This window comes from Cryptomeria japonica, chromosome 6 (genome assembly GCF_030272615.1).
Source record: "Cryptomeria japonica chromosome 6, Sugi_1.0, whole genome shotgun sequence".
Taxonomy (NCBI): Eukaryota; Viridiplantae; Streptophyta; class Pinopsida; order Cupressales; family Cupressaceae; genus Cryptomeria; species Cryptomeria japonica.
This window is the reverse complement of record NC_081410.1, coordinates 632317543-632332707: the sequence shown is the minus strand read 5'-3', so window position 1 is coordinate 632332707 and position 15165 is coordinate 632317543.

Below are 15165 nucleotides of genomic sequence, written 5' to 3'. Positions count from 1 at the left end.
GGTCATCTTAGTCATGACAAACTGGTACTATTCCTAGGTCTTAAGTTTGCAAACTGGCACTATCATTTATATAGTGGAGTTAAACAAGTTTGAAGGAGTCTAACCGGTATGTATAGACAACCAGTACATACAACAATGACATTGGTTTTGGTCATTTTCATTAACACTAATTATGGAGATACTGAGGAGATCATCAAGGAAGAAAATGGAGGACAATCGGTTTATATGTTTGATGTGGTTAACTCTTAACCAGTATCAATGGTCCAATCGGTTTCACTGATTGTGTGATGAGTTGTCACCGGTCGTGATGAGTTATCCCTAACCGACAGATTTGGTGGCAATCTATGATGTGTTATATGAGATTGTCCAGATACACTACACCTAGGACATTGTGATGGAGTTCCTGAGCTGACATTAAATCTAATATCTATATAATGACATTGTGATGAACTATTTTATATGATGTGAGATATAGTTGATGTTGTAAGTTTGAGTTGTTGTGAATTATAGAGTAAGTCGATGATGTAGTATTGAGTGAGCTGAAGAGGATCTATACCAGCAAGATGTGCTATTATTAGATCATCCCTACTTGTTGTTTTCTAATCACTACAATAGTCAAATCCCCTAGCAGGGTAAGCTCTAATAAGCTTTTTGTAAAAATCCTCTAACCAGGTGATCCATTAGTTTGTGTTTTTAAATCCTCTAGCGAGGTTACTCCTAATAGGGTACTACCTTTAATAGGGTACAACTCCTAACAAGGCTTTGGGATCTTTAATAGGATTCGCTCCTAGCAGAGCACTTTGTAGACCTTAATCGGTTAATTACCTATTACTACAGATAGTTAACTTGTGAGTCCCATCTCACCATGGTTTTTCCCAATTGGGTTTTCCACGTATAAATACTTGTGTCATGGTGGATATTTTACTTATTGTAGATGCTTTAATATCACTTTGGATTTCATGCATATTATTTAGTAAGCTGGTTAACTATCTTTACCGGTTTGTGGTTAAAGTGGTATTGTATTTACTGTCACTAATTCACCCCCTCCTCTTAGTGCTTTATAAGTCTATCAATTGGTATCAGAGCCTAACTTCCTTAAGGCTTAATCATTTGTAAGGAAACCATAAAGCCACCATGGGGGATATGAGTTATTTAGAGATGGCTAGAGTGCTTGATGCTACCAAGGAAGAGCTAGAGTGCTTGATGCTACCAAGGAAGAGCTTGAAATCCTAAGGATCAGATTTAAAGCTTCACAAGTTAGAAGGAGAGAGTTGACTGAGCAACTATTGGAGATATTTGACAATATTTCTTCAAATGAGGCTAACATTGATGCATTGGATGAAGAAGTTTAAAAACTAAATGGTGAAAAGATAAATCTAAGGAGAGAGTTAGAAGCCCTAACCATCCGCATGAGCCAAGAGCTTGAAGCAAGAAGGGCAGCTGAAGACCTAATCAAAGAGAGAGATCATGAGATTTTCAAAATCAAGAAGGAGAATGCAACTTTGCATGAACATTGGCATGAGGAGAATGAGGGTATGTGTAGGATCATGGTGTGCCAAAACAGGCCCTTAAGTGGCAATGAAATTTCAGAAAATCAGAGTTATGCAAATTGAAATGAAAATTTGAATAAGTTGTGAACATTATTTTTAAAATATGTAAGAAGAGAATATATAGAAAATTGAATTTAGTTTCTAAGCTACTAGTTGTTTTTTGGAAAAAAAAAATCCTATTTGATGAAAATCTCAAATTTCAATGCAGTGGTACTAAAATTTCAGGAAAAAAATAAGAAGTAGACATATGTCTGACCACCCTAATCACAATCAAATCTTAATATTTTTTTATAATATTTATAATATAAGTATTATACTAATGTCCAGATGTGACACATATTTTTTTTTAATTTTTTACAACTTTTCAGAAATTTAGAAACTCCTACGTCTGACCATTAACTTGGTCAAAACTTTATGAAATTTAATTTTTTTTTATTTTTCCCTATAGTAGACGAAGCATAGGATGTGATGCATGTTTCGGTTTCAAAAAATGTTATACCATTTGAAAGTTATGAGCGTTTTTCAATCAGTATATCAATCAGGACTATTGTCAGAATTCAATTAGAAAATAAATAATAATTATTTATTAAAGTTGAAATAAGACAAGCTTTATATTATTGGAAAGCTAGGAACGTCTTTAAAAAACCCTTTTTGTTTTATCAATTTTGGTTACAAAAAAAGTCGTCAGCCACCAGTGTAAAGTCTGGAAAATCAAGGAATACTGAAAAACACGTTTTTTTAGTTGACTTTCTAGGCTTGTCACTTCCAAGCCAAATACCAAAGCATTCCTGAGCCTAAATTGGAAATTTTAAAAAATTTCTACAAAAATCGGATATCGGATTTTATCCGATATCCGATTTTAATACAAAAATTTGCGGTCCCCAAAAAATTTCCCGTTGCTGCCATTTATTTGGTAAACTGCCACATGGCAAAAATCCGATATCCAATAAAATCAGATATCGGATTTTATTAGTCATATTTTTGAGAGAGAGAGTAGAGAGAGAGAGAGAGAGAGAGAGAGAGAGAGAGAGAGAGAGAGAGAGGAGAGGGAGAGAGGAGGAGAGGGAGAGAGGGAGAGAGAGAGAGAGAGAGAGAGAGAGAGAGAGAGAGAGAGAGAGAGAGAGGGAGAGAGAGAGAGAGAGGAGGAGAGGGAGAGAGGAGGAGAGGGAGAGAGGGAGAGAGAGGAGGAGAGGGGAGAGAGAGAGAGAGAGAGAGAGAGAGAGAGAGAGAGAGAGAGAGAGAGAGAGAGAGAGAGAGAGAGAGGGAAGGAGAAAGAGATAGAGAGAGAGAAAGAGAGAGAGAGAGAGAGAGGGAGAGAGGGAGAAAGAGAGAGAGAGAGAGAGAGAGAGAGAGAGAGAGAATATGACCCCTAACGACATAATTTGGTGTCTTAAGGGGTCCTATGGTGTCGTTAGGGGTCATTTGGTGTCCCAAGAACCCTTATGATCTCTTAGGACTCCATATGACCCCTAATGACACCATATTGGGTCGCTTTGGATCATATTGTGTCCTAAGGGGTCATATTGTGTCCTAAGGGGTCCTATGGTGTCCCAAGACACCATATGACTCCTTGGGACACCATAGGACCCCTTAAGACACCAAAGCATGTCATTAGGGTTCATATGGTGTCCCATGAACCCTTATGACCTCTTAGGACACCATATGACCTCTAATGACACCATATTGGGTCGCTTTGGGTCATATTGTGTCATAAGGGGTCATATTGTGTCCTAAGGGGTCCTATGGTGTCCGAAGACACCATATGACTCCTATGGACACCATATGACCCCTAACAACACCATAGGACCCATTAAGACACCAAATCATGTCGCTAGGAGTCATATTGTGTCTTAAGAGGTCCTATGGTGTCCCAAGACACCATATGACCCCTAAACGACACCATAGGACCCCTAACGACACCATAGGACCCCATCCTCTCTCTCTCTCTCTCCACCTCTCTCTCTCTCTCTGTCCACCTCTCTCTCTCTCCCTCTCCCTCTCTCTCTCTCTCCTCCTCTCTCTCTCTCTCTCTCTCTATGACTACTAAAATCTGATATCCGATTTAATCGGATATCAGATTTCTACAATGTGGTAGATTACAAATAAATGGTGGCAAGAGGAATTTTTTGGGGGGACCACGAATTTTGTACTAAAATCGGATATCGGATAAAATCTGATATCCGATTTTTGTACAAAAAATCGAGAAAAAAAGGGTTTGTGGGCCATTTTGTAGATTCCAATGGCCCACAGTCTGCATATTCTATTTTCTATCGAGGATCACGGTTTTTCAGACAGCTAGAGACAAATTTGTGCTTTTGGGAGATTCTTAAAGTGAAAACTTACATTGTCAATCACAAAGGCGCATGTGTGGAGGGAAATGGGGAGTAGTAGTCGTCGGAAGTCTAAACGCAAAAGAAAACTTTCAAATGACCAAATTGAAGTGTAAAGAGAAAGAGATAGAGAATGTCATAGGAGGAGAAGACAAGGTATGTTAAATATTTCTAATGTTACTTCAACTGAAGAGGAAATTGAATTTGAAAATGTGCCACAAGTTATTGAAAATGAAAATGTATATTTTGAAAGTGAAAATATTGAAAATTTTGAAAATGTTGAAAGTGATAATGAAAATGCTCAACATGTGGAAAATTTTGACATAAGAGGTGAAAATGTGGAAAACTTTAACGTTGAAGGTGCAATTGCTCAACCAAGTGAACCATATGTAACACCTAATTACTTTAGAAATGAAGACCCTCTCATGGATGAAAGACAAATTCCAAATCCATGACCTTCAAGAACCCCAAAATGGTTATTTGAAATCGCTGAGAACATTATTGTGAATCTTGAAGGCAAGAGGTCAACAAGAACCATTCGGTTGTGGGCTACACAACTTTTCAACCAAAATTTTAGCAATAAGACATTGACCGAGCAATGCCAACTCTTTGTTCAATTGCTAAAGATGATAAAGATGAGACCATTGCTAAACAAATTGAAGATTCGTATGAACAAGAAGATGGAGAGAAATTCTATTATTGCAAAAAATCTATTTGACGCTCTCAATTCTATTGGAAAGAATACCAAAGAAAGAGATAAGAGAGCCACTCGAAGAGTGATTACAACCTCCTTAGTAAGCCATCAATTAAGGAAGGCTTGTCAAATGAGACAAACTTGTGTTGATTTTAACATAAACCATAAAACTTTGGATAGAGCACTTGCACGAAGACAAAGACTTGATGATCCACTTCAACAAGATACATGGGCATTTGGTGGGAGGCTTCCACATGTTGATAGAAAGTTGACTGACAATGTGAAGGAAGAGATTCAACAATTTTGGCACTCTAATTCTAGAGTGTCACCCAATGTAAAGGACGTTTTGAAATTAAGAATCGACAACCGAGACCGCACACTGCATCCCAAACATTTCTTGGAATCAAGCCAAACAATGTTGTACAAAATTTTTTGTGAATTACATCCAAATTTTCAAATATCACAAAGGGCCTTTGAATCTTTGAAACCATTTTGTTGTGTTCCTCTTAAGATTCGCAATACCTGTTGTTACAAGTACCATGTGGAGTTTTCAATGTACCATGAACTTTTATGTCATATTCATTCTACGATGCATACTAATGAGATGTTGCAAGAGTGTGGTGAAATGCTATTTCTGAGATCATCAAGAGACTTGCAAGATCTATTTTTATGCCCTAGAGATGATGGCTTCTATTTCTGTAGAAATGATTGTTTGAATGAGAAGTGCTTAGAATGCAGTGGGTTGTCAAAGTTCGTTTCATGTTTTCATGAGGGCAACGAACACGAGTTTGGAAATAATTATGTTGAGAAAAAAAGATACGAGACAGCGAAATATACTTTGAAGAGTGGAGGTGAAGGTTCTAGATGTGAATTAGTCTCAAGAGAAGTGAGTATTGCTGATTTTATTTTGGATTTTAAGGAAAATCTTTTCTACAAGTATGCAAGGTGTAGACGTCTAAAAATGGTCAACGCTTGTGGAGTCATACTTTAACATTTGCGCATTGCCTTATTTTAGGGTTCTTGCATCGCATTAACATTTCTTCTATATTGCACACTTGGTCTTTATCATTTGCAAGCATCGAGTCCTTCTTCTGCATTCCTCATTTTTCTCGCTTTCAAATTAGGTCTTGTCAATAGCAATCTTCAGTCATGATTTTGGTCGATCTTATCCTGTCGCATCATGGTGCGTGCTCATTTATCATCATTTTGGACATCGTCAATCCTAATCGATGATAGAATTAGGGTTTTGTCCTCTTGTCAATATTTCAATCATCTTTATCTTGTTAGTAATCATTTGCGATTATCAACTTGTCAATCTCATCATTTTGCGATCGATTCGTCATCGATCCTTGTCCTTGTCAGCCTTGTCATTTTGCGATCGATTCGTCATTGATCCTTGTCCTAGCCAATCTTGTCATTTTGCGATCGATTCGTCATTGATCCTTGTCCTTTTCAATCATGTCAATTTGGATCGATTAGTCATTGTTCCTTGTCAATTGGCACCTATCAATTTGATCTCCTTGTCAATCTTGGTCAATTTGTCATTGATTTTTGTCAACCAATCTCAATCATTTATCAACATTGGTCCTTTGCAATTAGAATCATGATCGAACCTACATTAATTTCTTGTTGTCTTGACCTATTTCCTTGTCCTCTTATTTCTAGGGTTTTATGATTTGTTCATTTAATCCTTTTCTTCTTCTTTGTGGGTTAAATAAATCTATTTATTTAGTCCTAGGTCTCTTTCATGAATTAATTAATGGATGAAAACCTATTAATTAATTCACCTAATTTATATTTCATCTTTTTCCTCAATTTTCTAATTTTCTAATTTCTCCTAATTCCTTTTGTCATGAGAATAGCAACTTGTCATAATTTGTCATACACCTTGCATAGAAATTGTCATACATTTGTCATAATTTTGCCATTCTTGATTTGAATTTCCTTTCAAATCTCTTCATGCTAATCTTGTCCTCTCTCCATTTTGTCTATAAATTGGATGATTTTCTTCAATGAAAAGGGGGAATCAATCACATTTTCGAGTAACCTTATACTGCGAATTTCATCAACAACTTGCTTTCCACTTGCATTTTGCACTTGTAGGTGAGATCCACATCAAATTTGAAGGTGAAAGAAGAACAATGGAGCCACATGAAGGAGATATCTATGTCGGTTTGCTCCAATTTCATTTGATTTGAATATCTTGTCTTTATGTCTTCATTGATTGGATTGGGATTGCTTTCATAGCAACTTTAGGTTTTGTGGTTGTCCTAATTGCTATTTTTTTGATGATTTTCAATTTCCTGATCTACATTTTGGTGAACCCGACGTGAACTAACCCCTTAACCATGTTTTGAGTGCTTTTGAGCTGTGTGCAGGTGAAAAACTCAAGAAACAGGGTGACTCGGAGCTTTCTAGACACTTTTGCGCCTGTGTTGACATTTTTTGCGCCTATGTTTGAGTTTTTTGCGCCTGTGTTTGAGTTTTCTGCACCTTTGTTTGAGTTTTTTGTGTCTCTATTTGAGTTTTTTGCACCTGTGCAAGGCCAGAAACAGAGGTGAAATCAGTTGTTTTTACTTGCAAATTTGTTTGTTTTCATTCCGGTTTTTCTTTGGTACTAATTCTCTGTGCAACATCTTGGTGTTACGTGTGACGAAGACTAAAAATGCAACTACTAACGAATCTTATGTAGGACGCGGTCAAAGACTCTCATTAAAACATATCGCTTGGGATTTTTAAAGTAGTTGCACATTTCATTTCTTAAAGGTTAATGAACACCATGCATGCTTTGTCTATTTTTAATTTGATTGCATATTTTAACCCTTAGAACTGGGGCTGCCTCCCGATTTCCTTGGCACTTCGCACAGGCATTGGTGAGAGGGAACGACCCAAAGTGGTGACAGGCTAAAGCCAAGCTCTTCTGAACCACTCTAAATAATTGTGGATGTAATGAAAGTTGTAGACAATGGGTGCTGGAATGGTATTGCGATCATTTATTCGCCAGATCAGTACCCACCTGAACGGATGCCCTTACTAGAATCTCTTGTTTTTAGATGCCAAAATCCTTCTATCTGTTGGCTCAGGCATTGTGATATGTGCATGTCAAAGACACCTCTCATGTACTCCTTAGTTAGAGATAGCAAGTTCTTGGGAAGTGATGCCCCTTGAACTTGAAGCTTGGTATGCCCAAGAAGTGAGTGCACTGTAAGGGGGAGCCAGTGCTACCAAGCATCTAGCTATCCGGCTGAGTGTTGTATTTTATGGTTAGAGGATTCAACAGATATTGCCCTTGCCAGCCATAGGATTTGTTGTGAATGTGCTTGATTGTCTTGAGTCAAAGTCAAACAAACATTTTTGTTTTCCGTGATTGTCAAAAGTTAAATAAAAAACAAACTTTCAAAAGTGCTCATAATCAACTTGGGTTTTCAAAATCAACAACCTTCAATTCAAAACAAAATCCAAACAAAAGCCCAAATTTGTCCAAGTATTCATCCAACATTTGAACATGGCTTGTCAAAATATTGAATATCTTTGTTTCAAAATTCATGTCAATTTAGGCTAGGTTTTGCATAGTCCAACTTAGGTCCTAGGACATATTGTCATCTCCCTTCATTTTAGTCCTTTTCATTGCAAGTATCCTCATTTTGCACTTAGGTTCAAAATCATTTCCCTAAGTTTGCATTTCATTGTCATATCCAAGCTAGATTTCCATTTAGGTGACATTCATGCATTATCCTTGTCATGCTAAAATTAGGTCTTGCCTAGGTTGCATTTTGCATATTCCAAGTCATTGGTCTTCGCGTATCCTTATCATTGTATTGTCATCTTGTCTTGGCTTCATCTTGTCATATCATATCCTTAGATCATTTTCATGTCATATCCTAAGTCATTGTCATAATCATTTCCTTCTTGCATTTAGTTTCAAAAATTTGGTTTGTCAAACTTAAAAAATCAAAACTTTTGATGATACCCTAAGTTGTTGTTAGGGAATCTTGACCTTGTCTAAAATTTGTCCTTTCATTAATATCATTTTTGTCAAACCTAGCTTAGTATCCAAGCATATAGGTGAGACATTGTCAATTTGTCCTATTGTCATTTGGTCCTTTGTCCTTTAAGGTCTTGACTTCATTTCAATTTCCCAAGGTTGTGTCTTTAGCTTTGCATTTCAAAAGTTTGTCTCCAAAAATTCAAAAGGTACAAAAACATTAAGTTGCATTGTCATCCTTTTAGGTTGCATTTGTCAATCCCATTAGTTGCATTGCATAGTGACATGTTTGTTGAAATGAGGTCTCAACCTTCTTACGAAGCCATGTCATCACAATTGAGAAATCAATCATGTCAATCCAATCTCTACATGTCTCAAAACTTGGATCAAACTTATCATGATGATGTAAATGTCCAAATACAAAAACTAGAGGAGAAACTAGCCCAAGAAAAGGAGATTTTGGAACAAAAAGTGAAAAACATTGAGAAGAATAGATCACTAATGTCCAAAATGTTTCAAAAATTTCCAGGTCGAAATCCAAATATTGAGCCAATTGATGTAAGATCTCTTATTGAACGACCAAACATACCAGATCTCCTCTCACAAATAGAGATGATGAAATAATTTCAAGAAAAGAGACAACAACATTATGTGCCTTCACAACAAGAATAAGAAGGTGTTTACTATTAATCAGATTTTCAACCATCACAACCAATTGTTCAATAGTTCGAACATTTCCAACAGACACAACCAATGGTCCAACATATACAACCAATGGCCCAATTTCAACAATATGTCCAGCCAACTATACAATGTCAACAAATGGTTCAACCAATGGTGGAATATTAATGTCAACAACTACAACCAAACATTCAAAAACAAAGGTTGCAGCACACACCAACCCAAGTTTCAAACATGTCGGAACAATTAAACCAAGTCCAATATCAAAACATGACATCAAACCAAGACCAAATTCTTGCCAAGAAAGTTAAAAATATAAATCCAATCATGTCAAAACCTCGAAAGAAAGGTATCCTTGTTGCAAGGATCTTAAGGAAATTACCAAGTGAGTTCTTTGAGGAAGATCAAGATAATACACTTATGTCTAGCAATGCCTCATCCCCCCACAAACAAATTGACTCTCCAGTGGCATCTATCCCTACACCTTTAGAAGTTTCACAAGAACCTTCCATATTGTCCTCATCAAACAATACACCCAAGGATGAAATTATCCAAGGGCTATCCATAATTGATTGCCAAGATAATCCAATTCATGATGCACATCCTTGTCATGTTTCAGAAATACAAGACTCAATGCCACCATGCACTTTATTGCCATTACCTGTTTTAGAGGACCCCATTCGAAGTCCCTCTTCCTCATGTTCAAGCATTGATTCCTTGCCAGAATCCATCACAAATGTTCAAAGTGCATTTCCTTCATGCCAAAACATTGATTCCTTGTTAGAATCCCCCATGCATATCCAAAGTCCAACCCCATGTCAAGAGGATAATTTAGAGCATGAAGAACCTGTCTTAAAAAAGATCAAGATCAAGATCCCAAAACCTTATCATCCCATCCAATTGTTGACCAAGACCCCATGTTCCCAGACACTCACGATGATTCCCCTATTCTTGTCCATCCTATCCAAAGTCCTATTGACACTCCATTCCCTGAGCAAGATCAAGATATCCCAGTCCATCCAATCTCAAACGATCCCCTTCCATTTCATGAAAAAAATGTCCTTTCTAATCCCATTGGCATTCCACTTCCTAAGAAAGATCAAGATATCCTTTCCATCCTTTATGATGATCCCATTAAAAGTCAAGAGAAAAGCACCTTTAAAGAGGATTCCAATGATCTTCCTCCTTGTCAAGATCAAATTATTCCTTTAAATCCTCCACAAGATCCTTTTGTTCCTCCATCTCCTTGTCTTAATGCTCCATATACACTCCAAGATCTCATTTCTTTTGATGATCCCATTATTTCTCCCATTCCATCTCTTGAAGAGTCTGTCATTGAACCATGTCCACTACACAATCCTAGTCCCCCTCATGATCCTAATCCCCCTCATGATTCTAACGTGTCAATGCAAGATGTTCATGAACCCTTGACATGCATAATGGGTTCTTCCACTTTGGTACAATCCGATCCACTTCTAGATCTCATTATTTCTCTCATATCATATCCACCTCATAATGGACTAGCATCTTCTTCCCAAAGAAAAGAGTATCCTACAAGTCAAGACATTCATAAAGGTAAAGTAGTAGATCTCTATAAGCAAGAATCCCTTCATGTTAAAGAAAATATTAAGGGTCATGGCCTCAGTGAAATTCCTCAAGACGTGGGTACCCCTACTAAATCCAACATCCCTTCAAAATCCAAACATATCCCTTCCCCTTCATCCCTTCCATCCATCTTAGGTCCTTATAATATCCCTGCATCCTGTATGCAAGGTCAACAAAGGAACACATATTTGAGTAACTTTAATCCATGCAAAAGACCTCCATTTCATTCATATCCATCCATGCATTCCTTTCCCCCTCCAAGCAATTTGGATGCCAAGTATAAAAGTCATAAGTCTAGAAATCCACATGTATTCAAGGATCAACATGTCCAATATAATCAACATGTCAAAACAAAGAAAAATTTGATATATAAAGCAAAGGAAAAATCCAAAAGGTCACAAAGGCCCATTGCTCAAAAACAGAAGTTAAAATCTATATGGGTTCCTAAATCCCTTGTGTTGGCAATGCACTCCAAGGAACCACAAAAGCATGAAAAATCAAAAACCATGTGGATCCCTAAGCGGCTCCTTGAAGCACAAAAGCCTAAAGAAACATCCAACTTGGCATCCAAAGTTGTTATTCCTCCATCCAACCCTCTCAAATTTGTTCCTCCATCACCTTCTTCATCCATTTTGGGCCCTTATGTCCCAAAATCCCAAGCTATTCCTCCATCCAAATCTCACAATCTGAGATCCACTCTTCCTCCATCAGTCCATCACCCCTCAAGGTGTGTGCCAATGTTGATCTTGCCTTCATTTCCATCCACTGAAGCCCAATTCTTCCAATACCCTATCTATTATCCAATGCATATTTTCCATCCTTCCATCCCTCTGGTCCAATCCTTTGCATATATCCTTGCCTTAATTTCATCTCTTTTTCCATGTCCTTATCCTACCAACGTCTTTGAGCATGCTTTTAAAGGTCATGGTCCATTTATTTCAAGGTTACTATCCAAACAATAATATGCTTGAGTCCCTCTTCCATCCCCTATCATGTGTCCAACTTCTATTGAAAAAGTCAAAATACAAAAAAAAAAAAAAGTGAGAAAAAAAGAAAAAGAAAGAAAAAAGTAAAGCACAAATAATTCATCCACTGGTGAAAACCTAGCAAACAGGCGCCTTGGGCAAGTACCATGATGAAAACCTGGCAAACAGGCATCATGCATAATCTATGAACTTCTTGCATACCGTAATTGGGGATAGGTTTTATCCTATCATATCCTTTTGTCCTTCATTGTTCCATTATCCTATCAAACCCCTGTCATTACCCTTCATATCCTATTGTCCCTCATGTCCAGTTTCCCTTTCCACCTTTGATCTTGACAAGGCTGAGGATCTTCATGAGCATCATGCATCTTGTTTGCAGCTTTTAGTCCATCATAGCTTTTGGTCTTTATCCATTTTCTTATTATAACCTTTCATCCATATTCCCTAGCTTATTGCAACTTTCTGTCACTATCCCTTAGCCTACCCCAACCTTCAGTCCATGTCCATTATCCATTCTTTGTCTTGCTTATCCGATCCATATCTTATCACTATCCATACACTCTTTTTCATTCCTTGATCTTGATCTGACATAAGGACGCAAAATTTAAACATGGTTTCAAAAACCTCTTGACATGTCCCTCATGCCATCTTCCTGCTTTACATTGTCATATCCAGTCTCTTGTCCTATCATGCAATAGCCCTTGAAAATTGCATCCATATTGTCTCCATAATAAAAGGCCTTTGTCTTCCCTCTATCCACCAACATTTCAGAAAGCCTATTTATTCACCTGTCATATTCCTTGCCTTGCTAGACACTGGGGGCAAAATCCCTAAAAATCAAATAATGTCCTAAAAAAATCCCTAAAAATCATATAATGTCCTGAAAAAATCCCTAAAAATCATATAATGTCCTGAAAAAATCCCTAAAAATCAAATAATGTCCTAAAAAAATCCCTAAAAAGTCAAATAAAGTCCTAAAAAAACGAAAAAAAAAAAATTGTAAAACACTCGAAATTCCTACAAAGTGAAAAACATCAAAATCCAAAAACAATTTCTTTGGCATTTTGCATTTTGTCAATAAATGGTCCCCTTTGTGCATAGACAGATCGCTAAGCATACATCCAACAACAATCAATCAAACATTGTGCTTTAATGAAATCATGCATTAACAGATAAACTGTTTGACCAAGCAAGCATTTAACCTGATCACAGTTGTCACATCAATCCAAATAGCATCAACATTACCATTGGTCTTTGTCAACATTACCATGGGTCTTATACAGGGTGTGGTATACTCGAAACCAAACTGTGTCCTGTCTTCGATAGGATACCGCATTCCCTGAAACTAGACAGCATGATCATTCTTGTTTTCCACTTTTGACAATGATGATCAGACTGTTTGTTTGACTTGGTTGAATTTGTGCATCTTATCTTTTTACTGATTTATCTTTGGCTTCGATCATGTTCCTATGTTTCTCGATGATGTCACTGAGTGATTTAGAGTGACCAGGATGGTTCATGGTCCCTTTCCTTTTTTGTTGTGTTTGCTATTTGTGGAATGTTTGTCACAAACTAGGGCAACTATATCATTGGGTGTCTGTGATAAGTACGTTCACTTTGTGAATGCCGCATATACCCCGACCCTTGATGTATGCACCTTAGGATGCTTCACTTATTCCTTGTGTGCGATGTGTCTGTCTTTTGCAAAAGGGGTTGTGTTCCAGCTCTGGCCTTCAATGCCATGATGCTCTGCATCCTCTTTTCTACAATAAATAAAGGTTCTCACCTACTTATGTGCATTTGTGAAAGCAAGTTTTCCTTCATCTCTAGCTGCCCTCTGTCTAATTTCTTCTTACTAACATTTCTTCCATCAGTCTTGGCAGTCCGTTCGGTCTAGTTTGGTCATAAGTGCACAATTGCGCTTGTGCACACTGTCTTGCACTTGTGCAGCATCAAGTTGTGCTTGTGTACCTTACATAGGCGCAAAACATCTCTACACAGGTGCAGAATGCACCCACACAGGCACCGATCTGCATTTTTCCCTCCCCTGTGGGCCTCGCAATGTCCCGCAATCAAGCAAAATTCATGAAATTGAACATATGGGTTTTTGAGCCACATACCACTACTCCCACATCGTCCAGTCATCTGTAGGTGTGTACATGTTCCCCAAGGTGATCTACCATTGGAATGTTCGCCATCTCTCTGCATGGGTCCTTTTTCCTGAGCAACAACTCCTCCACTTTGGCCAGTGCAAATGAACTCTTTTCCTTCTCCTTGTCTCCTATATAGATCTTTGTCAGTACCTAGATGGATGTGCATTCTTTCCATCTTATGATGGTCGCAGTCTTTTGCGCCTTCCACTGCTTGTCCTTTGTGCATCCGACCTTCGATTTTTGATCCGTTCGAACCTATCGTCTTCTGTCATTCTTATCGATCACTTGGCCTCTTTTTTGGATTTTTCAGGCCAATTCCTCGAGGGGGCATGCATATGTCATTATTATTGTTTGGGGCATTTTCATTATTGTTCTTTGAAACAATGCTTAGAATCGCATTGTCTCAAAGAGGGGCAAAATGTAGACATCTAAAAATGGTTAACGCTTGTGGAGTCATACTTTAACATTTGCGCATTGCCTTATTTTAGGGTTTTGCATCGCATTAACATTTCTTCTATGTTGCGCACTTGGTCTTTATCATTTATGAGCATTGAGTCCTTCTTCTTCATTCCTCATTTTTCTCACTTTCGAATTAGGTCTTGTCGATAGCAATCTTCAGTCATGATTTTGGTCGATCTTATCCTATCGCATAATGGTGCGTGCTCATTTATCATCATTTTGGACATCGTCAATCCTAATCGATGATAGAATTAGGGTTTTATCCTCTTTTCAATCTTTCAATCATCTTTAGCTTGTTATTAATCATTTGCGATTATCAACTTGTCAATCTCATCATTTTGTAATCAATTCATCATCGATCCTTGTCCTTGTCAGCCTTGTCATTTTGCGATTGATTCGTCATCGATCCTTGTCCTGGCCAATCTTGTCATTTTACAATTGATTCTTAATCAATCCTTGTCCTTTTCAATCATGTTAATTTGGATCGATTAGTCATTGTTCCTCGTCAATTGGCGCCTATCAATTTGATCTCCTTGTCAATCTTGGTCAATTTGTCATTGATTTTTGTCAACCAATCTCAATCATTTATCAACATTGGTCCTTTGTCAATTAGAATCATGATTGAACCTACATTAATTTCTTGTTGTCTTGACCTAATTCCTTGTCCTCTTATTTCTAGGGTTTTATGATTTGTTCATTTAATCCTTTTCTTCTTCTTTGTG